Source organism: Balaenoptera borealis, assembly GCF_965194805.1.
Source record: "Balaenoptera borealis genome assembly, chromosome: 9".
Classification (NCBI taxonomy): domain Eukaryota; kingdom Metazoa; phylum Chordata; class Mammalia; order Artiodactyla; family Balaenopteridae; genus Balaenoptera; species Balaenoptera borealis.
Genome location: NC_138873.1, coordinates 59,435,109 through 59,462,024, shown reverse-complemented (window position 1 = coordinate 59,462,024; position 26,916 = coordinate 59,435,109). Strand labels below are relative to the sequence as shown.

Genomic DNA, 26,916 nt, shown 5'->3' with positions numbered 1-26,916 from the left:
TAACATTTTATTAAGCCCTCCAAGTGTGATCAGACTAAAAGAAAGAAGACTGGGAGTTCTGAAAATAAATAGAGAGGATAAAGAATAATGGTGAATAGCACCAGCTGTGAAGGTGAACTGCCTGGGTTCAAATCCTGACTCTACCACTTACCAGCTTTCTACCCAAAGCTATAAAACTTTGGGCATTGACTTCTGTGATTGAATTACTTCTGTAAAATGGTGATCTTGAGAGTACCTGCCTCCAAGGTTATTGTAACAATTAATATAAGTATCTACATAAAGTTCTCAGCACATAGTACACACTGTACAAATGCTTAATTGTAGGAAGAGTTATATATATTGAGGAGGTTTAATGCTGGATCTCTTCTCTGCCACTGCCTGTCCCATATATTAATGGAGGTGGCCACCATGTCCTCTCAGTCCTTTTCAGAGTCTCTGACATCTTTGCCTTCCTCTTCATCCTGTCACCAGTCTTACTACAGATTCCCTTCACGTTGGTACCTGGACTATTGCAATAGTCTCCTGACCCCAGTCTTGATACCCTTAGAATCCACCCCACCCTGCACACTAACTCCAGTTCTGCTTTCTTATAATCATGCCTTCTGTGCCTAAAAAATGTTGATGTCTCCCAAATGCCCACAGGATGAAGTGGAAATGTTTTAGCCTGGTCTTCAAGGTCCTTCCCATCCCGGCCACAGCCTATCCTGACAACATTTCCCACTATCCACCAGCATTGATACTTTGCCAAGGCAAGCTCCTTATCCAGAGCAATGGCACGCTGCCATGTTCCTAAATGCTGATATTCAGTCCAGAACATGGATTCTCAGAAACTTTTCCTAAAGTTTTTTACCATCAGAATCAAGGGAAAATCAGAGACTATATAGGTTCTTCCCTATGCCAAACCTCTCCTCTTTTCATACTAATACACTGAAAGAAAGCAAAATTGCACATCACCACTCTGAAGAGCTTTGAGAACACAAAGGACTCATTAGATTCATCCACATTTGAGATGTCATTCAGCTTATTCAGAATCAGGATCTCAGCAAGTGTGGGGGGGTCAGGATGGGTCAAGGTCAGGCAGGATGGGGCCATGGGTAAGGGGCTGTGGGATAAGGTCAGGGAGGATGCCTGCCCCATCCCTAGGCTGCAGGAGTGGCACTACTGAGGGAAGGGGCAAGAGCAATGAAGGTAATTCACTATTCTGGTTACTTTGTTGCATAACAAATGATTCCAAAATTAGTGGTGAAAAAAAAAAACATTTTATGTTACTCATGATATCGTAGAAACTTAGAAAGGGTTCAGTTGGGCAGGTCTTTCTAGGGCTAGAAATACAGATATGGAAGTCACAGACATAAAATTTATGATTGAAATCATGGTGGAATATAAGATTTTTCAGAGAGAATGTGCAGAGAAAAGAGAGGGTCAAGGGCAGAACCTTGGGAACACCAGCCTTCACAGGGTCAGCCAAGGAAGGTCTGTCTTACTCACTTCCTACTTGTACACACTCCTTATGTATTAAGGACTCCTTTGGAAAGAAATTCCATAGCCACTGAGAAAATAGGTGACCAGAAACCCTGCTTTCCTTCTTAGCTCTTCCTTGGAGTCCCTCCTATGGTTGCAATTAGATACTGGCTTGGAGCTGCCATCATCTGAAGTCTCAACTGGACTGAATATCAAGCATACGTTTGTGAAGTGAACTGAATGAAGAGACATCAGCATTATGTATTCACATTATCAGTCAGAATACACTAGGTTTTGCTGCAGTAACAAACGACCTCACCATCTCGACGGCTTAAACAACAAACGTTATTCCACATCAAGATCACTGTCAATCTACGATCCAGGCGGATGTGGCACCATGTGGATTATCACTGGTCGCGATGGCAGAGGGAAAAGAGAACATGACAAAGCACATACTGGCTCGTAAAGCTTCCACATGGAGGTGACACAATCACCTCCATTCACATTTTGTTGGCTGAAAATGTGCCACAACCACACGTGAGCTCAGGGTAGAGAGGAACAATCTTCTAACAAGCCCTAAATGAGAGAAACAAATGCAGTGGACAGCATTAATGACTTACACAATGGGCGTTCACAACAAAAACGTTTGGTTTTGGTGGGAAGGTCAGGGGAGACCTACTGGGTTTAACCAGGAAAGATAGCATTTGGGTTATACATAAAAGGTGGGAAGGAGTTAAATGAATGGAGATGGAGAGAAAAGAGAAGAGAGAAAAAAGCATGGAGATAAGAAAGCTCCAAACAATGTGATAAGGAAGAGTCTCACTTGATTGGAACACAAGGTTCATGTTTTTTCATTATGCTGGAGAAAAAGATGGATTTGCTCTACACCAAACATGTAAGCTGGATAAGCTAAGAGTAAAATGATATGCTAAGTTATAGAATGGATAATGGGGTTGCATGATAGGCCACGAAACGAGGTTCACCAAGTAAATGAAAGAATAAGCCCTGAGGATGAGCTCTAAGGGATAACTTTTTGCTTAAATCACAGAGACAGGAAGTATCCTTTTGGAATTAGAAGATAATAATAAAAGAGTCCCTGGAAAGAGGGGACACGCTTATTCTCAGGTAAATTTTCAGTCTTTTCTCATGAATTAAAGAACGGGCTACATGGCTTTTGGTTTTAGATGCCATTGTGCTGTTAACATCCCCTGAGTTCCTTGGGTAGGAGAAATTATTAACATTAGAAATATCTTCCTGGTCATGATTGTCACATAGTAGAAAACCGGTAGTTTCATTGCTGCTCTGAAAATCAATTTTGATTTAAAGCAGTAGATGGTTAACTATCAAATACCAGTTAATATCCTTCTCATTGTAAGCTCCTGGAAGGCAGGGCTTGCAACCTATTCAAATTTATGTCTCCATTGTGAGCGTGGAGAAGATATTCAGTAAAATGTGTTGCATGGTCTACTGCAAAGAATAGAAAATTATAGGAAATGACTTCATTTGGGTTGTTCATATTTTTCTTTCAAGGCAAATATTTTGCTTACGTAAGATTTTTCCCTGCATGAAAGATTTCACGAGCAGAAAGTATGTGGTTTGAATACTGATGGGGGTGAATTACCATTTTCCTTAAAACTGTATTCTATGCTAGGCTCCCTTCTCTCTGTGTGTTTTTTGCAGTACCTGTCAACTTCCCACCCTGCTGAGCTGAGGGGAACAACTTAGACAGAAACAACTGCCTGCTGAAAACCTCCAGCCAGGAGCACTTTCAAATAGTCAGCTTCAGCTTCTCCCCACAGCCCTGACACACTCTCTGAGTGCTATCTCCCAAGCGCCAAAACTAAGAGGAAAGAAAGAAGAAAAGTATGAAGAGGGAAAGTTCTTTAGGTGTCAGCTATTTAAGTAGCTCCTTCAGGTTTCCTAGATAATTCTTTTGTCCAGAAGTGCCGCGTTCTCAAACATCAGTGGGCCCCAGATCCCCACGAGGGAAAGAAGCCTGCATCTCCCGCCCCCTAGACAGCCAGGGTTTACTTTTCTAAACATGGGTATGGCAGCTTTTGGTGATCTAGCAAGTGTATTTATGTCACTGACGCTTGACAAGCACCCTTCCTGAGGAGGCTAAATTGCGGGTAAAGGGTGTTAGGCCAATAGGTTATGAAATTATTCTTGGTGAGTTATAGACTTAATATAGTGTCTAGATGGGGGAAATATTTACTGCCTTTTAAAAGAAAGAGACACTTAGAAAACACCTCCATTTTTGGAGAAAGTGGGCATGGTTGTCTAAAATCAGCCAGGGCGTGAATGACCGAGGTGGGGAGGACCCACGTCCTGGCTGGCCCTGGTGAATAAGGAGCACATATCTCTGCGCTCGAGAGCGTTTGGGTGAAAGCACATTAGCAAGATCATGACATTCCACATCATCTAACTGTACCAGTACCATAGCCGGGACAGAGCAGGCTTCAGGGAAGGATTTTTACCAGATAGATCATATTAAGCAGATAAAAATCATTCAATCATTAGACATTCTATAAATGATGTTTAATAGAAAATCTCTTGATCATTCTGTTTCATTTATGTAGCACGGTGCTGAAATGGGAATCCTCCAGCTGCAGTTTTGGCTGAGGCATTAATACAACAGGCCCTAGCATGAGAGCTGCTACACACAAGAACCAGGGCTGGAAGGAAGAGCAAAGGGACTTGGTGAAGAGATTTATTTGGAGGGAGCAATTAGCCGTTACCTGTTACCTACTCGTAGGTGAGGATCCTCAGCAGGGGTGTGACTCCTTTACTTGGCGCCTAAGTGAGGGCATCCTCTGGGATGCAGCCCCGGAGAGCCGCGCCCAACACGCCGAGGACCACGATGGCCGGGTGAGCAGGTGCCCGGTCAGCCTGCACCTGCAGCGCCCGTGTTTCCCCTGCACCCGAAGGAGGCCACGATGGAGCGAGATTCTGTTGGGTCCTAGACGCCAACAGGAGGAGCCCGCAGCCGATCCACCACTGCCCAGGAGCCCAGGAAGAGGCTGGGCTGTGAACCCCGCCTACACCGCGGGAACCGCAGGTGAGAGGCCCCGCTGATGGGACTCTCTGAAGAACCAGGAAAGCGCCCGCCAGGGAAGAGCCCCTCACTTCTCCTCCCTCTCCCTCGTGGAGATGAGAAGCAGGAAACAAGCAGGAAGTGAAAGACGTCGATACAGGCCTTAACATGGGGGTGGGGCTTCAGCGCTGAAGTCTTCCCTTTGCAAGAGGATGAAAGCAAGAGTTTACCACTTGGGCCAGAAAATCTAATTTCTGAGTGGAGACTTTGTTTTCAGCTTAAAGGGATCCTGTACCAATCTTTTATCTAAGAATAATCATAAAAATCAAGGGATCATCTCTCCAGGGGCAGAGAAAGATTCTCCTCCCTGCCTAAATTTTAAAGAAGCAGTAGAAGCAAATGCAGAGTAGGGTTTCATCATATCCTAGAAGCCGTGCATTCAGCAGAGCAGTTACATTTGTGATCACCTCCTGAGCCCTGACTGTGACATCACATATAGGAAAACTGCCACCATCTTTTATGTGATGTGAAAATCTAGTTTCCTAAGAGAGGAGATTCAATCTACCAATCTCGATCCCTTGAAACTTCTGTAAGTAATAAGAGGGCAACCTTTTTGGAGACCTTGTTTTCTCATCAGTGACCCAACTGTAGCCAACTCTTTCTCACATGTTACAGGTTTTGGAGGTTTAGGAATTTAAACTAAGATGGGAATATAAAAACACAGAATTCTGACCCACGCATGAAATTTGCTAGCTACTCTTTCCTACTGTAGCTATTAGCTGCCATTTCTTTAGATGTTGTACTACTAAAATTTCCTAGATGACCGGGTTCTCATTCCTCTAACAGGAATCTTTAGAAATGTAAGTGGCAGAGGTGTGCATGTGGGCTATTATTCTCTCAGAGTTGAAGATGAGAGGCGGATGGTGCCCTTGATTGCAGTGTGGTTACCTGAAGTGGGCTGCACCATGCTAAAGGGCAATGGGATCTTTGATTGCAAAGTGAGCATCCAAAATGACTTTTTATTAACAACAACAACAACAACAAAATGATTAAATATAATTCTTTATCTTCAAAGTGGTCCTTTTGAAAAACTGTGATATTTCTACAAAAGATGACAATCTGCCAACACAGAATAACTTGTGAATGCAAATACTGCTCCCTTCATTGTTCCTGCTTTCCTTCAGAAGCTACATAATCTTACTTTCTAAAAAATGTAGGCTGCAAAGTTAATAGAATTCAAAAGGACTACCTTTCAATCTGAAAAGTTATAAAGATGTGAGTTCTCCATGTCTTTAAGGAAATCCAATTATAGGTCTTTTTTATTATTATTATTATTCAAGCGAAGACCAAAAGAGGAGCTTTTCTTTCCTGGTGTCATTTGCTCAGCAGGAACTCACCTTGACATTGGAGCTGATTTTCCTGCATTTCTCATTAAGAAATTACTACCAGATACCCAAACTCAGACATAAACTATGTTTAAGCAGTCCCAGATTGCCTTGCACACCTCAGATATACCGTTTTCATGATAGTTTATCTGTGGCATTCAGGGATGGGATTAGGGTGGGGCAAGTGAAGTGCCTAGGGCACAACATTTAAGGAAGAACTCACTCTCAGAGTCATGCAAGTAAAGGGTGAGGATGAGTGCCTCCTTAAACTGTATACCCTGCTTGCCTCCCTCCCTCAACCTAGTCCTGGCCCTGGTGGAACTTGTTATTTCTAAGTAATCCCTAATCATTAAAAAAGAAAATGAAAATAAATTTTTAATAGTCTACCAAAATGTGTACTGAGTTGTTTTGGAAACTTTCAAAGAGCAATGATTAAATATTTAATCTTCACACAAACAGGGAGTTGAGTGAAGCAGACATTGACTGATAAAGCCTTTCTGTGAATTACACACAAAACTAGTCATCCCAGAGAGAGCAGGACTCTTTGAGGTGTTCAAAACACAGAGGTGTCTGGAAACATTCATCTCTGTCCTAGGAGATAGGTTCCTATTAGTTTTGCCCAAACTAGCTGGTTTATTTAATACATTGATGTGAATACAACAATTTGACTGCAATTCCCTTTTTCTTTCATCTTGTCATCATACCAATTAAACTGTTTTACCACACATTTTTTTACAGTGATCCATTTTCCCTTGCCCAGGTTTTAGATATGATCAGTTTCTACCAATTTTTACAATGGTGCCAATTCTTAAACTTTACCAGAATATAGAGTGTTGTCTTTAAGACTGTATGAGACTGTTTATCTCACTCTTGGGTTTCCGTTAGCTCAGTACTTAAAGAGTACTGACCACTAGCTGCTACAAAGAACAGTGAGTACCGATTAAAAGAGGGAAGATTGAGTCTTAATAGGAAATTCCTTTGACTAGCAGATATATTTATCACACATGTTATTTGGTCCATTGTGTTTTTTAATGCTAGCAATAACATTAAAAATGCAATGTGGCTATTGACAGTTGAAGATTCTATGATTCGTTTTCTCCGCTCATGGACTAAGTATAAAAATAAATGGCATTTTCTGCTATTTCCCAAGTCTCAACCATATTTTTTTTGCCTACCTCATACTGATTATACTTGTCGCCTTTCATCAAGTATGGCCAAAGAAAAGTCAAAAACTTGTGTTTCTCTCTGAAATCAAGGTGGCAGATTATCAAGAAGCAACTCTTTGATGCTTTTGAATGGCTGAAGCAAAATATCCCACCTTGACTTAGGCAAGAAAAAAGCCAGAGAACTCCAGTTGTTTTACAAGATCTTAACATCACCAAAAAAAAAAGAAAAAAAGAAAAAGGATTACTGATTTCTCTTTCCTCATAGCTTTAGACCACAGAACGTGTCAGGATTTCCAATAGGCTCCATTACTCATAAATCAGAGTGCGTGTGTTTCTCTCCAATGAACTAATTTACCATTCTGGAGAAGACCAAGGAATTTGGTGCCTATATCAATCAGGTAATTGCTATAACAAATAAACCCCAAAAGTTCAATAGAAGTTTATTTCCTGTTCACTTAACAGCACTATGTAGTATTTCTGGTAGATGGGCAGATTTCTTGCATTCAGTGAGTAAGAGATCTGGGCTTCCTCCATCCTGTGGTTCTGACATTCCCTAGGATTACAGAGTTCCCTACATCCAATCACAAGGACAAACAGACTTTGATGAAGGCACTCTCTGTTCTCCATACCCTGGGCCAAGAAATGTATATCATTTCCACTAATAGCCCACCAACAAGAATAGTCATGTGATCCTACCAAGAAGCAAGGAGTTTGGCAAAGATGTCCATGATTGGGCAGACACTTTCCAGTGACGATTCTGTGACTGGGGAGCACTTATTTTGGTGAACATCTCGCTCTTCCAAAATGTTCAACTGAACATAGAAATTTTCATGAACTCATGACATGCACTGATCTCATATTCTATTTTGAAGCAGATTCTCTCCATATCAATACACCATGATTATAAGTTACTTAATTTTTCTAAAATTCTCCACTCTTTGAGGTTTTGGGGATACTCTTTAGCACAACAAAGAAATGGTGTACTAAAAGTTATTCAGTATCCCAAAGGTTTAATGAACTTTCCATATACCTCACTCACAGAGAAAATTGCACATGATTGGAGCATCTGTTTGACAGTATGACACTTATTTGTGTTCTGTAATTTTTGCCTGCATATTGTTATAGTTCCATTTTTATCTTTAAAAATGCCCTGAATTTGAACATTGTTTATAGAACCTTAATTCTTGAGAAGAAAAGTATACTAAGTTCCAATTAATAAGCCAGTCATTTCCCTCTGCTGCCTGTCTGCTCCTTATTGTATCCATAGGTCCATAATGTGTCAAAGATGGCAAGAACCTTGGACTTGATCCAGTCCCAAACTCCTCATTTTACAGATGAGCAAATATGCTAGCAAACATTATTGATTCTCACTCTTCAAATGAGTTTTCCCTTTGCTTTTCAACCCTTCATCACTTCTTTTTACTATTGTGAATGCCAGGCCATTACCTGAACTAGCTTCCCTGTGACTCCTATACCCTTGTCTGTGTTTACTCATGAAGTAAAAGGGCTTCTGTTATCCAAGCAATTTCCTAAGTAATATGGCAGGCAGTCTGTATCTCATTTCAATGTTATTAGTAAAAGTGATCTACTGATATTTCTATTTAACTCTTGGCATTGTTCTTCTTTGACAGACATTAGTCAATATAAAATAAAGCTCTCTTGTTCTCTCCCTTCAGGAACAGAAACTATGAAAGAAATGTCCTACACAACACCCTTGCCTTTTTTGGTTAGTTCCTGCCACCAGAAGCTGGAATTGTAATTTAGTTCATCATAAAAGACTCATTTCTCCCCATCAATCTGCTCCACATTCTCACTGACCTTCCAGTAGGACAATCACAGGGCCAAATGCCTTTAAAGGTTAAAGATATCAATTATATCTCAATAAAGCTGGAAAACAAACAAACAAACAAGTAAGTGTTTACGAGACTCATACTAGGGAAGTTTAGTCCGGGTATTTTTTTTCTTTTATATCTTGCAAGGCTGGATGTTGAGAGTCACATTTCCACATCCAAAGATTTTCATCCCATTGTACCAGAGTATATTTCACTAAATATTTAGTCAGTCTCCAAACATTTTTTTCTCAACATGGTATCCACCTATTCATTGAAATGTAATGCATCACTATTAGAGTATGAGAAGCCACCGTCTCCAGAAAACCTTCCTGAGCTCCCCCATCCCTGCATGCACACACACCCACAAGGTGGGTAGAGCTCTCTCCCTTTGCATTTCCATAGCAGCTTCTCTTTATATCTGTCCTAATACTTATCAAGGTATATACTTCAGATGTTGAGGTGGAAACTAAACTGTAGCACCTAGTGAAATATGGAAGATCCTCAATAAATACTGGCTAAGTAAATGCATAGGAAACCATTAACATTAGATTAACCCAGATATACAAATTAACACAGACTCCTAAGCTTCAGACCAGAAAAAGCACAAAATAGATAACAGGAAGATTTCTTTCTAATTGACAGGAACAATACAATTGCAATCAGGTGAGTGGAGCCAAAGGTGAAATTTTTTAGACTACTGATGATTGCTGAACTCACAGATAGAAATATAAGACTGAATATTTGTTCATATATTGAACAAATATTTATTGAGTGCCTACTGCTTACCAGAGGCTGTAAATAGGAGGAAGAGTATGGATAAAGCCAAGGGTGACTTTTAAGTTCTTTACTGAATAGCCTTTAAAAAATCCCTTTTCCATGGTTTCCCCATTGTGTTCCCAAGGGGTTATATCCTGAGGAGCCCCTTACTCTCAATACTTCTTTATATCAATATGTTTTAACATTCCTCTGAGCCTTACTATGTATCAGTCTCTGCGCTAAGCGCTTTACATGGCTTATCATATCCAATCCTCCTAACAATCCATTTTGAAGATAAGCTGGAGACAGAGAGGTGTAGTCGTTCTCCCCAAGGCCACACGACTGCAGAAGTGATCTCCACACCCAGGCCACGAATCACACCACTGTACCCCTCCTTGTGGTTTGACCTCCCTCCCTTTTTCATAGGGGATATTCAGCCTCCACATCATATATTCAGCAAACCCTGGCTCAAGGTCAAGACTGAGGGCCCGTGTCTTGCTGCTGGCCCCTCGCTTGCCACTCTTTGCTCAGTCATTCTTTCTCCCACAGCTCCACCTTTGGATGCTTTGCACAGTGCTAAATCCCCTGCTCTATCTCTGAAAAGGGACACACGCGGTAATTCAGGATCCTGACATCATGAAGAACAGCACGGTTCTGGGAGCACGCCATGGTGAGGGTGACAGCTTGGGCACATTGGGACCACACGTAGCCCATGAGATCACAGTGCCCTTCGAGGCCTTTGGGGAAGGGAAGTAAACCCCCTTGGTCTGAGGAACTAAACCCCCAGGGATGGGATGGATGCTTCACTTGACTCGGCAGTCTCCCTTTTGACCCGCAGACCTTTGGCTCTGGCGGGCTTCAGATGAAACTTTCTCCAGCCTGCCTCAACAAAGGGAAGCCTGCTACTGTGCACAGAGGCTTTGAGGCTTGAAGAGGAGAAAGAATATAAAGCGAGGAACTGAGGGCTCTCAGAGGACATCTCTCCCCAAAAAAGCAGAAGGACGCAAGAATAAAAGACCCATGATTTCTCTAATGGTACGTAAAAAATACAGGTTGCTGGTTTGTCATATCGTAAACGTTTTCCCCACTGACTCTGAAGCCGTCGTGAGCTGAACCAAATCTGAATTAAAAGAGGCTTCAAAGGAAGCTTAACAGTTGGTCACAAGGGGTAAATTTCCCCGTACTGCAAAAGGGAAGGCTCCTCAGAGGGTGCTAAGTGGTAGGGTCCCTTCAGTAGCTAATACAGTAGAAAATCGTAACTCTTCACAGGCCAGAGCTGGATGCCATTGCCACCTTCACCAACTTGCTCAAAGTCGCAGTAAAACAAGAATGCAAACACACAGCTGTCATCTCTGATGACGGACTTACTGACTTCGGATGGCCGCTTCTCTTTTTAATACTTTCCTCCCCAGCCAGGATGCGAATGACACAGACACACGCCACTGAGATTCAGAAAACTCTTCCCACAATTGCTGTGCTTTGGAATAAAGAGTCACCTTCTCAGAGACTGGGACATCTTGGAACAAGTGCACATTTGCAGGCAAAGCAAGAGGAGAATATTCAGGCTCCCCCCTCCACCCTGGGGGGATGGGGCTTGCTCAACCTCCAGCTGCCTATCTGCTCTGGAAGCCTTTCTGGATGATGACCTACATCCCCAAGAGGGAAGAGGAATGCCCACACTGTTCCCATCAACTGGGACTTTTGACTCCCCAGCAGGGAAATTTGTGAGTGTGTTTTATGAACATTTCAATAGTGCTATAAGCCAGGCACTATTCTAAATGCCTTGCAACTTGTCACAATGACAATCCCATTATAATACCAACAAGGAAACTGGGATGTAAACGTAGCAATTTGCCCCACGTCACACGGATGGTAAGTGGCAGAGTCAGGCACCCAACCCAGGCTTGGGCTCCAGAGTCCAAGCTCTTCAAGTCCAAGCCCGCTGCCGCGCCATTAATTCTCTTTTTCTACACAAACTAAATTCATGTCTCTGTTACATAAGAGCTTCCTCTAGGTTTGACATTCCCAGCAGGGCTCATAAGTTATCCGTGTTTGAAGGTGCAATTCCACGAGCTGGCCCAAGATGCTGGGGGAAAGGGAGAAGGTCAGAAGGAGGTGGGGTACCATTGCCATTATGCTCCCATGGGCAGTAAACTGGGCAGCTTTGTTTTCCACTGCTGTTCTTCCAGTTGCTGTCAGGAAACCAGGGAGCTTGTGCTTCATCTGCTGCTTGGGGTGATGCCTGTTACACCTTCCGTCTGCACGCTCCTCTGGCTCTTTCATGTCCCCACTGGTTGTTACTTGGTTTCTCTACTTCTGAAATGTCTCTGGATGCTGTTTCATTATGTAGAGTCAGGCAGAAGACAGACGGATGTGTGTGAAGCAGCGGTGAAGCTGGCACCGGGTCTGCAGTGTCTGTGGTAGTTTATTACTGCTGCCAGCAGAAGAGAAATCTGATCCTGGCAGATGCAGCCTGCTGTGAATCAATATTTTACAGGTAGTATACTTTGAAGAGATGACATCAAGACAGAATCAAAAGAGAGGAGGGAGAGTGAGGGAGAGAGGAAGAAAAGGCACAAGCAGGAGCAGAGAATTTATCCTGACATCCTTTGACAGTCCTTCCCACAAAGAGCGAGAGGAACAAGCCCGGGTAAGGGGAACCGACACTGATGCGGGGGAGGACGGACTCTTTGACAAAAGCCATTACTCCCCACTTGCCTTCGCCACACACATGCCATCACAAAAGGGGAAACGCAGCTGTGATACCCTTTGGACCAAAGGATGCCTGTTCTGAGGCGCAAGCTGAGAAACACCCAAAGACACGACAGGAAGCAGACCTTTTCCCCTCTGGTTCCTGGACCGGGAAGCTGAGAAAGCGCTTGGTGGAGAGATGAGCAAGCCCTTCGCATGCCTGTCCTGGTCTGTGCTTTCCAGGTGTCCTTGGGGATCTCTGGAAAGCATTCCAGAGCCTCAATCTGAGGATAAAAATAGAGGGGAGGTAGCAGGAGTTTGCCAAGGCTTTCAGGCTCCCAGTGGACTGCGCATGGGGAAAGCTCCCCCCGGCAGCACACCTGCAGACACAGGTGCTGACAGACTGACTCCCGGATGAGGTGGGGAGGCTTGCTGTGCTGCCCAAGACACAAGGAAGCTGTACTTATATGTGGCCTAGAATAGTGGGAACGTGGCTTCTCGAGGGCGGAGAATTAATGAAATAGCAATCAAGTTCCTCCCCTGGACAAGGTAGTAGGGGTATGAGAGAGATACAGAAACTAATAACCCCCAACCCTTGCCTTCATGGGGAATTAAGACAGACACACATTCTGCACTAATTCACAGTCGGCTGATTAGTGCCCAAGAGATACTGTAACAATGCACCGCGGGATTTCAGGAAAGACCGAGCTCTCTTATACCCTAGAATTGCAGCCTTTTAAGATCTGAGAGGAGCCTTGACTTAAGGGATGAAGACAACTGACTTGACACTTGACAGTGGGATCTGGGAGAGCCTCCAGCCATTGGTGCCAGGACTGGAAAGATGGGTGGAATCTGAGTCTGGCAAGCTGCACTGGGTTTCAATAGGGCAATAGGGCAAGGAGGCATCCTGGGCAGAGGAAGTTATCTAAGTCAGCATTTCTCAGACGGTGTTCCAAAGCGCACGGGGAGTGTAAGAGAGATGTTACATGAAATAGCTTCCTTGACAAATACATTTTGGAATTCCCAACTTACGTGGAGATATTAACCTAGGGTTAAAAATGTTAGAGGAAGTTTTAGGGGGAGAAAAAGAGGTGACCAATAGTTAAAATCTACAGCAGTTAGAGTGAACTTTTAAGAAGGCAAATCTGGGGCTTCCCTGGTGGTGCAGTGCTTGAGAATCTGCCTGCCAATGCAGGGGACACGGGTTCGAGCCCTGGTCTGGGAAGATCCCACATGCCGCGGAGCAGCTGGGCCCCTGAGCCACAACTACTGAGCCTGCGCGTCTGGAGCCTGTGCTCCGCAACAAGAGAAGCCGCGATAGTGAGAGGCCCGCGCACCGCGATGAAGAGTGGCCCCCACTTGCCGCAACTAGAGAAAGCCCTCGCACAGAAACGAAGACCCAACAAGCCATAAATAAATAAATAAATAAATAAATAAATAAATAAATAAACCCAAAATTTAAAAAAAAAAAAAAAAAAAGAAGGCAAATCTGATCATTTCACACCCCCACTTACAATCCTTCCATGGTTTTCCACTACTCTTAGAATTAAGCCCACATGCTTAAGAGAGTTGTCTTATGCCCCTCCCTGGCATCATTTTAAGCTTGTCCTTTCCCTCTGTGGATTCAGCCACGTGCTGTTCTTCCAGGCCCTCGAATGCATCACATTCTTTCTAATGTCCAGGCCTTAGCATGTATGGTTTCCTCTTCCTGGCTAATTCCGAAAAATTCTTTAAGCTTCAGCTTATTGAGAACCCTGAGTCAGGTTAAAGTCCCTTACCTGTGCTCCCAGTGAGCCCTGCTTTTCCCTCCACAACCTCTCACCGCATTAGGGCTGCACCCTCAGGAACACAGTGCCCAATGCCCAGGGAGCTCCGTAACACAGGGACGATGAGCCTTGAAACACCTGCTAGCGCCAGGGCATGGGGGATCCCTGAGGAGGGAGACTCGACATCATTAGCAGCCAATGAGTGGACACTGAGGGAAGGGAAGGCAGTCTTGAAGCTGTTCCTTAAGATTGTTTGGCAGTGACATGCGAGGTGGTTTGGAGCACAGAGAGGCTGGTAACAAGACAACGCGTTAGGAGAATATTGCAAGAGCTTGGCTAGAGGTAATGAGTCTAGTCTAGCTGGTTGCTAAGGCATGTGAATGGAAACGAGAGGCTGGAAGAGAAAGGGTCTGTGGAAATAGTCTATAGGACGCCACAAGTGATGAGGCAGAAAAGGATAAGGGGGGCAAAGGTGGCTCCAGGTTTTGAGCCCATGTGATTGGAAGACTGGTGATGTCACTCACAGAATGGCCTTCAGGAGATGCAGCTGAGAGGAAGGGACTGTGATAGGAGGAGGAAAGGGGTTCCACTGTGGATACTTTGACTTTCAGGGGAAAGTGGATTTGGCCGTCCCTGGAATCCCTTTACCAAGCCTGGAGTCAGCCTCACCTGCTCCCTCTCTCACACCGTGAGTCTCCACCGTGCCATTGTCCCTCTCCTGATGGTCTCCCAACTTGGTCCTTTCCTCTCCTCTCTACCACCTGACTACTGCCTGTATGCAGGCTCTACCACCTCTCATCTGAATTCCATATGCACTGTGATGGTTAATTTATATGTCAACAGCACTGGGCCATAAGGTACCCAGATATTTGTCAAACATTATCCTGAGTATGTCTGGGAGGTGTTTTGAATGAGATTAACATTTGAATCAGTAAACTGAATAAAGCAGATTGCTGTCTCCAATGTGGGTGGGCCTCGTCCAATCAGTTGAAGGTCTGACTAGAACAAAAGGCTGACCCTTCCGAGAATAAGCAGGAGCTCCTCCTGCCTGACTGCTCTGAGCTGAGACATTTGAGTCTGGCCTTCAGACTCAGACTGAACTTTGGCTCTTCTTGGGTCTCGACTCTGTAGATTTGGGGATTGGAACTTACACCATTGGCTCTTCTGGTTCTCAGCCCTTCAGACTCAGAATGAAACTACACACCAGCTCTCCCGGGTCTCCACCGTGCCGACTGCCTGTCTGGGGACTTCTCAGCCTCCAGAATCTCATGAGCCAATTTTTTATATTCTCTTTCTCTCTCTTTCTCAGATAGATAGATAGATTGATTGATTGATTGATTGATAGATAGATAGATAGATACTAGATCAACAGAGGTATATCTATATAGAGAAATATATCCTTTTGGTTCTCTGTCTCTGGAGAATCCTAACACATGTACTCTTTCTCTCCCTGCTGACCCATCTCTCAGCTTCCCACTCTCACCATATTAGGCTCAATGGACAAATTACTCTTTCTAAGTTAGCTCACTTCCAACCATGCAACTCCCTAATGAACCTGGATTTAGAAGGTAGGAGGGTGATGAAGAAATCAGATAAGAGAACCACTAATCTTAGGGAGAGAAAAAAAGAGATGATCAACAGTTAAATATCACGAAACATCGAGGATAATGAGAACCAGAATGACACCACAGTTCCACAGTGAGCCGTACTAGTGACCCTTGAGGGATCCATTTCTGCAACTTGCTGGGCTAACCTGAGGTTGAGAAACGCAGAGTAGGAATAGTGGAAGACCCAGAACAAGGCTTCTCAAGCTCTCTGTGAGGAAGATTCAAGCTGCTCCTCCGTTCTCACCCCCAATCAATTGCAGACTAATATTCTTTAAAATACAATAAGGGTGGATTGCTTTTTAAATGATCACATGCTTGGATGTCATGGCAATTTCACATTGCTATCAAAGTTTTTAAACACTTCCTTTCAGTTCCTGAATTTATCTCATTGTGGTCCTGTAGCAAACAGCTCACATCTGTCCATGGATCACATTTTTTTCAGGTGAAGTATAGTTGACTTAAAATATTATATTAGTTTCAAGGTATATAACATAGCGATTTGATATTTTTATATATTACACATCATACAAAGTTATAAAATATTGACTATATTCCCTGTGCTGTAACGTTACATCTCTGTGACTTGTTTGTTTTATAACTGGCAGTTTGTACCTCTTAATCCCCTTCACCTATTTTGCCCCTCTCCCCGACCCTCTCCCCTGTGGTAACCACTAGTTTGTTCTCTGTGAGTCTATTTCTGTTTTGCTATATTCATTTGTTTGTTTTGTTTTTTAGATTCCACATATAATTGAAATCATACAGTATCTGTCTTTCTCTGCCTAACTTATTTCACTAAGCATAATACCCTCCAGGTCTATCCATGTTGTTGCAAATGGCAGGATCTCATTCTTTTTTTATGGCTGAGCAATATTCCATTGTGTGTGTGTGTGTGTGTGTGTGTGTGTGTGTGTGTGTGTGTGTGTGAGTATACTACATCTTTATCCATTCATCTGTTGATGGGTACTTAGGTTGCTTCCATATCTTGGCTACTGTAAATAATGCTGCTAAACTTTGCGGTGCTTATAGCTTTTCAAATGAGTGTTTTCATTTTCTTTGGATAAATACCTAGGAGTAGAATTGTTGGATCATATAGTAGTTTTATTTTTAATGTTTTGAAGATTTTTCATACTGCTTTCCATAGTGGCTGTACCAATTTGCATTCCCACCAGCAGTGTACTAGGGTTCCCTCTTCTCCACAGACTCACAAACACTTATTTGTCTTTTTTGACAATGGCCATTCTGACAGGTATGAGGTGATATCTCATTGTGATTTTGATTTGCATCGCCCTGACGATTAGTGATGTTGAGCGTCTTTTCATGTGCCTGTTGGCCATCTGTATGTCTTCTTTGGCATGGACCACGTTTTGAGTAGCAATGATCTGCATCTGTACTGTCCTTTCCAATACAGTAACCACTAGCCACGTGTAGCTCTTGAGCATGTGAAATGTGGTTAGTCTGGATTGAAACGTGTTCCCGATATCAAAGGCTTAGCATGAAAAAGAATGTCAAATATCTCATTAATACTTTTCAAGTTGATTACATGTTAGGATGATAATATTTTATGCATATTGGGTTAAACAAAATAAATTATTAAAATTAATTTCACCTGTTTTTATGTGGCTACCAGAAAATTTTACATTGCATATGTGGCTCACATTATATCTTTGTGGACACTGGTCTAGATGGCAAAACACTTCAAGAGTCAAGCATCCTTAAACCTGCATCCATGGATTCACACCAGCAATTTGTTATTTTTCCATAGAATCAAACCACAACCCCATCCCTGTCTTATTTCTTAGTCATGTAATTATATCCCAGTTGTTTCGCAAAAATATTTGCTTCCAGGCTGAGCTGCACTGAACGGAGCACAAACGGGTTTGAGGGAATAGCTCTCCCAGTACAGACGAAGGCTCAGGTTTTGCAGGCTCCAGAACTACAGTGGGAAAGGGTAGGAACAAGAGTGGGCAGGAGGAAGAGGAGGAGATGGGTCTTTGGAGGATTAGGTGAGCTTCCCTGTAAATGTCAACATCTCAGTGGGTTGACCTGACTTACTATAAAACCCTCGTGGGGAATTGTGGTATAAATACTTAGTCTAAATTACTGAACTAAATACTCTCTTCACAGCAGGCCTCAGTTAGTTCTTATATTAAAGAAGAAAAGTTGTCCTTGGAAAAAACAAACCATCAGGTCCTGTTTAGGAATAATTTGCATTTTCAAGAATGTCATCCCAGTCGAAAGACTCTCTTAACAGCAGATTCACTGTGACTCAGTATCTGCAGAAAACCTTTAACTTGACTGAGAGACTTTGGCTTACGTGTGGGTTGAGGAGGGAGGACAGGATACAGTGTTAAATTGATCCCACGGTTTTGTGCTCTTTAAGCAAATTAGCAAACATTCAGCCAAGACTCTTTTTAAAGATTTTCTAATAAATTAAAGAATAATAAAAAATTATTATTGCCAACTGAGGATACGCAGAATTATCTATTTTGCCATGAGTAATCAATTGGATTCACCCCAATCATTCCTTCCCCTTGAGACAGTTCCTTGCTTATTGGCACACACAACAGGTTCTCACTGTGGTAAATGATTGGTTGTTTTGGGAATCACTCCTTTTCCACCTTCGCTGTCACTAGCAGGTGGTCTGACCGGAGACCATCAGGCAAATGATCTCCCTGCCACCTCCACACCTTCCCTTTCAAGAGGCGCTGTCCTCATGCAGGGACGTAAATAGGAAGAGAGGGAAGCAAAAAGCTTTCAGACCTCTCTGCCATTTTCCTAACCATCCAGAGCCTCAGGGCAGAACTGAGGTTACAAGCTTAGGCTCAGCTATTTCCTTCATAACCTTGGCATCAGCCACAAGTAAGAGAGTCATTTTATGACTTCCTCTTTAAACCCATAAAATGGATGGACTTAATGTACTTGATTATCATATCGGGGCAAGAAAGACTGACTGTCATTCATTGTTATGTGAAAAACCTAGAAAATATAACAGCAGTGTGTGGTATCCAAATACTGAAAACCTAGGGGGAGAACACACCCAAGTTTACGTCTACTTTCATGATGTAATTATTAATAGAGCCCCCTTCCATCCCGCAAAGCACCCCTACTTGGACAGTAAAGTATATGGCCACCCTACAGAACTGGAAAATAAGATGGGCAAAACAACTGGGCACACAACCTACTCAGTCCCATTGCCTCACTTCTATGAATCACACTCATAAAAGCTGTGTATGCTAAGCGAATGCTGCATCACCATAATTATGATTTCCATCGGGAAGTGACCACTGATTAGGAAATGGAGTTCTTTTATTGGAGAAGTGTAGGGCTAGCCAGAGGTTAATGGGGACAAAAACAGGCTAGCCTAGAATGCTTGATAGATTAATACTGATTTGCATGGTGAAGGTTAAGTGCTATGCAGGCTGCCAAAGGAAATGCAAGTGTCTCAGAATGATTCTGGATAAACAGGAAGGTCAGAACAGGAACAAGGGCAACCTGTGCTCTGCTCCCGCTCATGTCCTCAGGGGGTGACACGGTCGCCTCTCTGGGGGCTGAGCTCCTAAGTTCTCAACAGCTCCCCTAATGTTGACAGCCTGGGAAGAGTAACAGGAAATAGTGAAACACATGCTTTCACAGTCCAGTGGTCCTCGCCATGGCCTGTCTCTGGGGCAGGAGTCTAAATATCTAACACAAGGCATAGCCCAAGTGGACGCTCGCTGGAAACAGCCAGTGCGACCGTGCTGTGTGTTCCATCTGGGAATCACTGCTATGGGCAAAGCCCAACAAGGTCTGACCCCACCCCACTGCTTACACACCCCCTCACTCACTACGCTCCAGCTACACCGGCCCCTTTCCAACCCCTGGAACAAGCCAGACTCAGCTGCACCTCTGAGCATCTTCCTGTCCCCAGTGCCTGGTATGGTCTTTCTCCAGGTCCCAGAATGGCTGAGCCCTTCCCTTCTGCCAGGCATCAGTGCAGAAGGCAGCCCCTTAAAGTGGTCTTCCAGACAGCTCTATTTAAAGGAATCATCCTCCTGGGATATTGTCTGTCAGGTCCCCCATTTATTTCCCTCATTATATGTCACAAGGTGGAACTGTCTTGTTTGTTCATTTCCTTCCTTATTGTTTGTCTCTCCCTCTAGAACAAACTCCATGAGCACATAGCTCTTATTCTTTTTTTTTTATAAATTTATTTATTTATTTTATTTTATTTATTTTTTTGGCTGCATTGGGTCTTTGTTGCTGTGCTCAGGCTTTCTCTAGTTGCAGTGAGCGGGGGCTACTCTTTGTTGTGGTGTGCGGGCTTCTCACTGTGGTGACTTCTCTTGTTACAGAACACGGGCTCTAGGTGCTCGGGCTTCAGTAGTTGTGGCTCGTGGGCTCAGTAGTTGTGGCTCACGGGCTCTAGAGCACAGGCTCAGTAGTTGTGGCGCACAGGCTTAGTTGCTCCGTGGCATGTGGGATCTTCCTGGACCAGGGCTCGAACCCATGTCCCCTGCACTGGCAGGCGGATTCTTAACCACTGCACCACCAGGGAAGTCCCAATAGCTCTTATTCTTCTTAGCCATTATATCATTGTGGCAATGCCTGGAACATGGTATTTATTGAGTGAGGAAATGGATGGATGGATGGATGGTGTTTACAGGGGATTGGGCACAATGATCCCCAGTGAGGGACAGTTGCCCCAAAGCTACCTTGTCAATCTCATCCTCATGGAGTCAAAAAACCCTGAGCAAATAAGAAATAGCAGGACTGAAGGAGCTCCTTGCCAGATACCCTGCATAAGCCCGATGACGAGAGTGAAAGAGTGTCCAACTTCTTCCCAAGATGCTCTGACCATGGATTAGAAATCACACAGAGCCCAGAAAAATTTGTCCACCATCTCCAGCTCTCTAAGCCTCTGTTCACAAGAGCACAGTGAAATATTAGGGAGGGGAAGGCTGGGACACTACCAGGGAACTCATGGAAAAAGACTTACTGGGAATTCTCTGGCAGTCCAGTGGTTAGGACCCTGCACTTGCACTGCCAAAGGCACGGGTTCAATTCTGGTCCAGGAAATAAGATCCCGCAAGCCGCAGCCAAAAAAAAAAAAAAAAAAAAGACTTATTGAGGAAAGGGGGCACAGGAAGAGGGACTTAAGGAGGCTGGGAGGGATGACTAGACCAATGTCTGAATGAATCATCAGGTCTGTGGTCTATTCTGAACACATCTGCTGCCCCATCCATCCTCCACTCCACAACGCACGAACAGACACTGTCTGAATCTGAGGAAGTTACTTAATCCCCAAGTTTTCATTTTCTCATCTGGAATGTGGTAATAGGGAGTTACCTCCCCAGCTACTGTGAAGAGTGAGCGCTTTGCAGATGAAGAGGGCTTGGAACACTAACAAGCAGTGTAGTTTGGTGATGATGCAGAAAACTTCCAAAGACAAATGCAGCTATCCATGAAATTACACCAAGACGCCTTCCAGCCTAGGAGGGGAAAACGCTACAGTGACGAGAAGAGGTCACCCCACCTGTCCCCTGGAGATGAAAAAGCCGTAGGTTTTAAAATGTGAAATTTTTCTAAGAAGGAGAAACAATGTAACCACACATCAGTACAAGAGTATTCTATCTTTTGTCACAATTTTACGGAAGAAAATGTTAAAGTTATGACACCTCCGCAAAGCTGAGTAACTGAACTGGGGTTAGCGTCAACTGAACGGGAGTTAAGGACGCTTCGCCCAGCCTACATTTTCAGGATGAATCATTGTAAAGCTATGAAATTGGGGGTCAGGAAAGGCAGGGGGTTTCAACTATCCAATTTACTCAACTGATTTCTATATACTTGCTTTTAAAGGGTGCTGTCTGAAATACTCCCTCAAATTCTACCTTTAATATCATCATAATAATAATTTCCATACCACAGTGACAAATGCTCCAAGGTTCAGAGTGGCATGGTGGTGATAGTTACTGCAAACAGCACATGAATTCTACGATGTAGTTTTGCTCAGGTATAAAAGGGATTTTTTGATTCGATCATAGAATTATCAACTGAATTATCTCTAATATAGGAGATATTATTAGTGAGTCAATGGCTTTTCCAACACACTTAAAATTTAGCTCTTAAATTTGAATAATGGGAAATGGAATAATATCTTTTCCCCAAAATTTTGCCATATCCTTCATTTACTTATGTGTACCTAGAGGAATTCCTGATGTGGGTATATTTTTCATCTGTGCTTTCAGATGTGCTTATTCATGCATTAACATGTAATAGAGGAAATAAAATTTCAAAAATCTCAGTCTAGAAGCTTAGTTGAGAACTGAGGTTTAGATACATGTTAAAGTCATTGTATGACAGTATTATAAACTTCTGAGTTTATATACAATTTGAAAGATATTCTGGGGTAACCATAAACCATTACCAATTTGGCTATTGTCTGAGTGCTCTGATGCGGGGGTTTTATAAGTGAATTCAGTATTGTGCCCCTAAGCATGACCCCCTGGTTCAGCACCCCAAGCTATCTCAGTGGGTGCCTGCAAGCTTGCACTTGGCCTTCATCAGACTCACCAGCACTTTCCTTTAAGATTTCCCTCAGTGTGCTACACTCAGGCTCATAACAGGCTTTGCATTTGAGTATTTTGTTTTAAGGTTGCCTGTAAGTAACTTTAACACTTGACTAACCAACCCTTGGTCGATTGCCCTGGGTATTTTCACTCCCAAGCCCTGGAGCTGACGGCTGGACCTACAAATGCTACAACCCACGACCCTTGCCTGAGTGTGTGCTTTCCCTGAGTCTGTGTGACGATGACTTTTTCCCCTTCTGGTCCTGGAAACCTAACCTTTTCATTTATATTTTTTCTATAGGATAGAGAAGCCCTGTTAATAAAGACGTTTCACAAAAAATGTCCATCTGTGCTCATTGGGATAAATGAGGAAAAGGCAAGGTGAACATAGGATCCCACTCTAGAGTTAACTCAGGGCCAAACCAAAGCTTGTAATCCTAGTTATTCATTCTAACCATCTTAATGTTTCAACATATGATATAGCTTTTATAAAAAAAAAAAAAGACCGAGGTTATTTTTATTTCCTGGTTACAATATTTTATTTAGAATTTTTAAATTGGCTAACATGCCTGGTAAAAATTTTTAATTTTATCATAAACAATAACTAATCTATTGGACATCTTACTCTGGTTATTTTATTTTTTAATTCCTTTAATGTCTATTCTTCTATTTGTAAAACTAAACACACACACCCATATACAAAGTTTAGAAAATACAGAAAAGCATAAAAACAAAATAAAAAAAAAATCACTGAGAATCCCACCATCTCGAATTGCATAGCATTGCATTCTGATGCATTTTCTTCCTTTTCTCTCTCCATTTATTTTAGAGTAAATAAACAAATTGGCTCAGAATCCAATTAAAACCCCTGCTGCACTGTAATCCTTTGCTGAAAAAGAAGCCACAGAGGAAAGCTCAGCTTCACTCACCAGGCCCTGCCTCTGGACCACAAAAAGGATGCCATCTCTTCTAATAAACATATTTTGAGCACCTTTTGTGTGCTAAGCACTGGGCTGTGTGCAGGGAACAGAGGTAAACCACTCAGTGCCAGCACAGTCTCACCCTCGGGAGGCAGAGAAGTAAATGGACAACACAGTATGAAAAGCCCATGACAGGAGTGAGCCCAGAGCGCAGGGATCAGAAAATCTTCCCGGGGGTGGGGGGTGCGGAGGGGATGGCACTGGGCTTGAGTCTCAAAGGACTGCGAGAACCTAGTTAGGCCATGAAGAATGCACATGCCACGGAGAAGAGCCAGCAGTGTGAGCAAAACCTCAGCACTAGACAGACAGGCAGATTCAGGACCTGTGAGTCATTCTACACAGCTGGGGCAACAAAAGGGGTTATCCACCGGAGATGTGATCAACTCAGTAACTTCCTCCTAAGGTTCTGAGAAGCCAAATGTCTGTTACCTGGATCAATCTGCGTCAAAAGTGGAGGCATTGGCATCAAGACAATATCGATCTTCCGGATCCGAAGCTATGACCTATGGACTTTCCCCAAGGCCCCCTTGGACTTGAATCAATCATTTTTAAGGGTGGCCAATGTCCAGGTTGATTGAAGACATTTACTAAATGCCAGCTTAGAAAGGAAGCAATCTTGATCAGGTCTCTCTCTTTTTTTTTTTTTTTTCTAGTTGAAATCTATCAGTCTAATCATCTACAGAGGTAAAACCTACTTAGTGAAAAAGCACAGCTTCCTAAATTATCCATTTTAATAAAAAAAAATGTAGAGGCAAAAGAATGAATAATGTACATACCCTCTAACCTATGTGTGGGTGCATTCCCTTATTATCTCTGTACAGTCTTCATCTCCACCAGCCTCTGGTCAGAGCCCGTGTTGAAAGCTAACGCTGCTAACGAAAGTATCAGTGGATGACTAACAGTGCACATTAAACCAGGGATGCCAAACAGGCTTCATTTCACCTGCCAGATCCTGCTGATTGGTAGTGACCGCCTACCAGGAGCAAGACAGTGGATATTTTAGACTTTACCTGCCACACAGTCTCTATGGCAGCTATTCAACTCTGCCGTTATAGTGTGAAAGCAACCACAGATAATACACAAACAAATGGGCACAATTGTGTCTCAATAAAACTTAATTTACAAAAGCAGGTAGTGGGCTAGGTTTGGTCTGCTGACTCCCAGCCTAGAGCACTGAATGGAGAAAGGCCCAAGCCTGCATCTCAGCCAAGTGATAAGGGTGGGGACACAAACTTGCAATCACTGTATTGTATTAACTCCATCTAGGGGTTGAAACTTGGAAATGAGACAGCTTAGTGCCAATTCTGACTCTTTCTCTAATTTACCAGGTAATTTCAAGACAATTGTTTACCTTGTTATATTGGTTAGTATTCTTGGTTGCAAACAACAGAATCCACTCTGGCTAGTTTCAGGCTCAAAGTCATGAACCACACAGCAGGATCAACACGATAACCAAGGATCTAGGGGCTCCATCACAGACATCTAGAGAACCAGATGCCTTCACCACCATGCTGAGCAGTGGATCCCTCTCACCTGGACACCACCTCGTGTTGCTCACTTCTGCGTTCAAGTCTCACTCTTATGCATCTGAATAACAAAGTCTAAGTGACATATCTGTTCCCCAGCTGAAGAGAACAGCTGGGAAATATGGGTTTTGGAGTCGCTCTTGAGAAAACAATTCTCACAATATAGGAAACCATCAAAATTTAAAACTCGTGCACAAAAGATGCTGGGCAACCCTGGCTGACAGAAGTTCTCTATACCTCCCAGTCTGAATTTCTTCCCCTGTAAAACTGGCGACCCTGTTGTTGTACCAAACTGCTGAGCAAGGTGATTTATAGGTGATGTAGATGTTTCATTTCTAAAATAAGGAAAAATATTTTACTTTGACATAATTGGTTATTTTTAAACTTCTCAGGATGCCAACCTAACGTGTGAGCAGCTGTTGAAACACATAATAAATATATGGCTTAAAACCTAATTTTATCACTGATTTTTACTTGTAATTCATTACTTTATTTTCATCCCACCTCTAAAAATAGCTCTCCCATACACCAAGTGGTAGAGGAAATCCGGGAAAATATAACTAATTTTAATAACAACATTAATAACAAGAGCCTTCCCAGTCATACTTTTACTATATACAGAAAAACAACTGATGTCATTTTGCTCACCTTGCAATTTTTAAATCTTCTTTTCCTTATTTTTTTCACTAAGTACATCAGACCAGAGGCCCTGGCACCACATGTGTCCCCTCTGTAGTCCTGGAAAGTGTCCTTTACACCTTGACAGCTTTATCACCTGCAGTCAGTCTTTTCCATAAGCCAGGCAGGCATGTTATTGGAAGCTGGTGCGGCGGCTCCTTGCACGCGTTTATTGCTCTTCTCATCTTTGTCTACAAAGGAGGAGGCTCTTTTATGGCTGTGGGGATAATTGATTCACTAGACTTTCCTCGGGTCTTTCAAAAAGCTTCTCACCTTATCACTTATTACGATTGTAAGCTTCTCTCGCAATTCAAGCAGTAGGGTAATTTTCCAGACTTGGGGAAGGCTTCCCTTCTCTCACTTTTTTATGCTGGCTTCTCTTAACTAATAACCTGCACCATGGAATCTCCATTCCTGCCGTCACTCATTACCACTTTGGCGATTAAATTCATCACATGGGCCTCCCTCTCCCAGTTTCCCCAAGTGCTCTTCTAGAGCACGTTTCATCTAATTCAGAAATCAGCTGCTGACCTTTTTTAAAGAAAAAAAAATTAAAAATACATATTTGCTCCTCATAATCAACTTTTCTTACCCATGGAGAACTCACTCCATTTATTTAAGGACATAACAAAGTTTATTCCAAGTCATCTCGGTCTTGTTCATTACAGTATCCCCAGCAACAAGCTGGGCCTGGCACATAGGGGTCCTCAAAAGTACTTGTTGAATTGATAAATAATAGAAATAATCTTAAATTTCTATATACCATGTTCCAGATTGTTCTTCTCAGCCTTTATATTCTATGGCACAAACACCCCTGGTATCCAGTATTAGATAAAAATATCAACCACAGCAAAGGAAGTAGAAATTTCCATCAGTATCTTTCTTAAAACAAGAGAAACAGAAAATGGTTCACCAAAGGTCCAGTTGGCTAGGACATTACATTTTTATGTTCACTAAATGTAGCATAGCCATTTCCTTTGCTTTAAGTGAAACAAAGAGGGTCAGGAATCCTTGGTCCATCCCTATCAACCCCAGTCTGTTAAGCTAAGATAACTCTTAGATAATGAATCACTCTCTGGTCATAATTTTTGAGCCACTAGATGTAGATATAGAATACAGGTGTAGAATATAGACTGTTCTTTTCATTTCACATTTTGTAATGCAATATCTCTAATACCTGGGTTATTCATGGAAGTACATAGATGGCTTAATACACAAAATGTTGTTTATATGTGCAAATTATACCAACTGAGAAAGAATCCGTAGCTCTAATCAGCTTCTCAAATAAGTCAGTGACCCAAAAAAGTTCCGATCTAAATGTAATAGTGAAATCTAGCTATACCTGGTTGTTCTGCTTGATGTGGCCCTGCCTAAGGTAGCTTGAAAAGAACTGACAGGGAATAATAGCATTTCTCGCTTTTCTGGGAATTCTATAGTCTGGAAGTCTAGAAGCATCATAGACTCAAGATGTTAACTAACTTAAACTATT

General features: G+C 42.8%; 2 long non-coding RNA genes across 2 annotated transcripts in view; both read left to right on the top strand.

Moving 5' to 3' along the window:
* LOC309634829 overlaps nucleotides 1-26,916 on the top strand; it is a 346,981-nt gene that overhangs the window by 254,149 nt on the left and 65,916 nt on the right. The gene's annotated exons all lie outside the window — the stretch shown is intronic.
* Nucleotides 2,185-23,380, top strand: LOC309634830. Its single transcript, XR_014248454.1, has 3 exons — nucleotides 2,185-13,464; nucleotides 13,809-21,924; nucleotides 21,956-23,380. It is a non-coding gene; the product is annotated as an uncharacterized lncRNA (long non-coding RNA).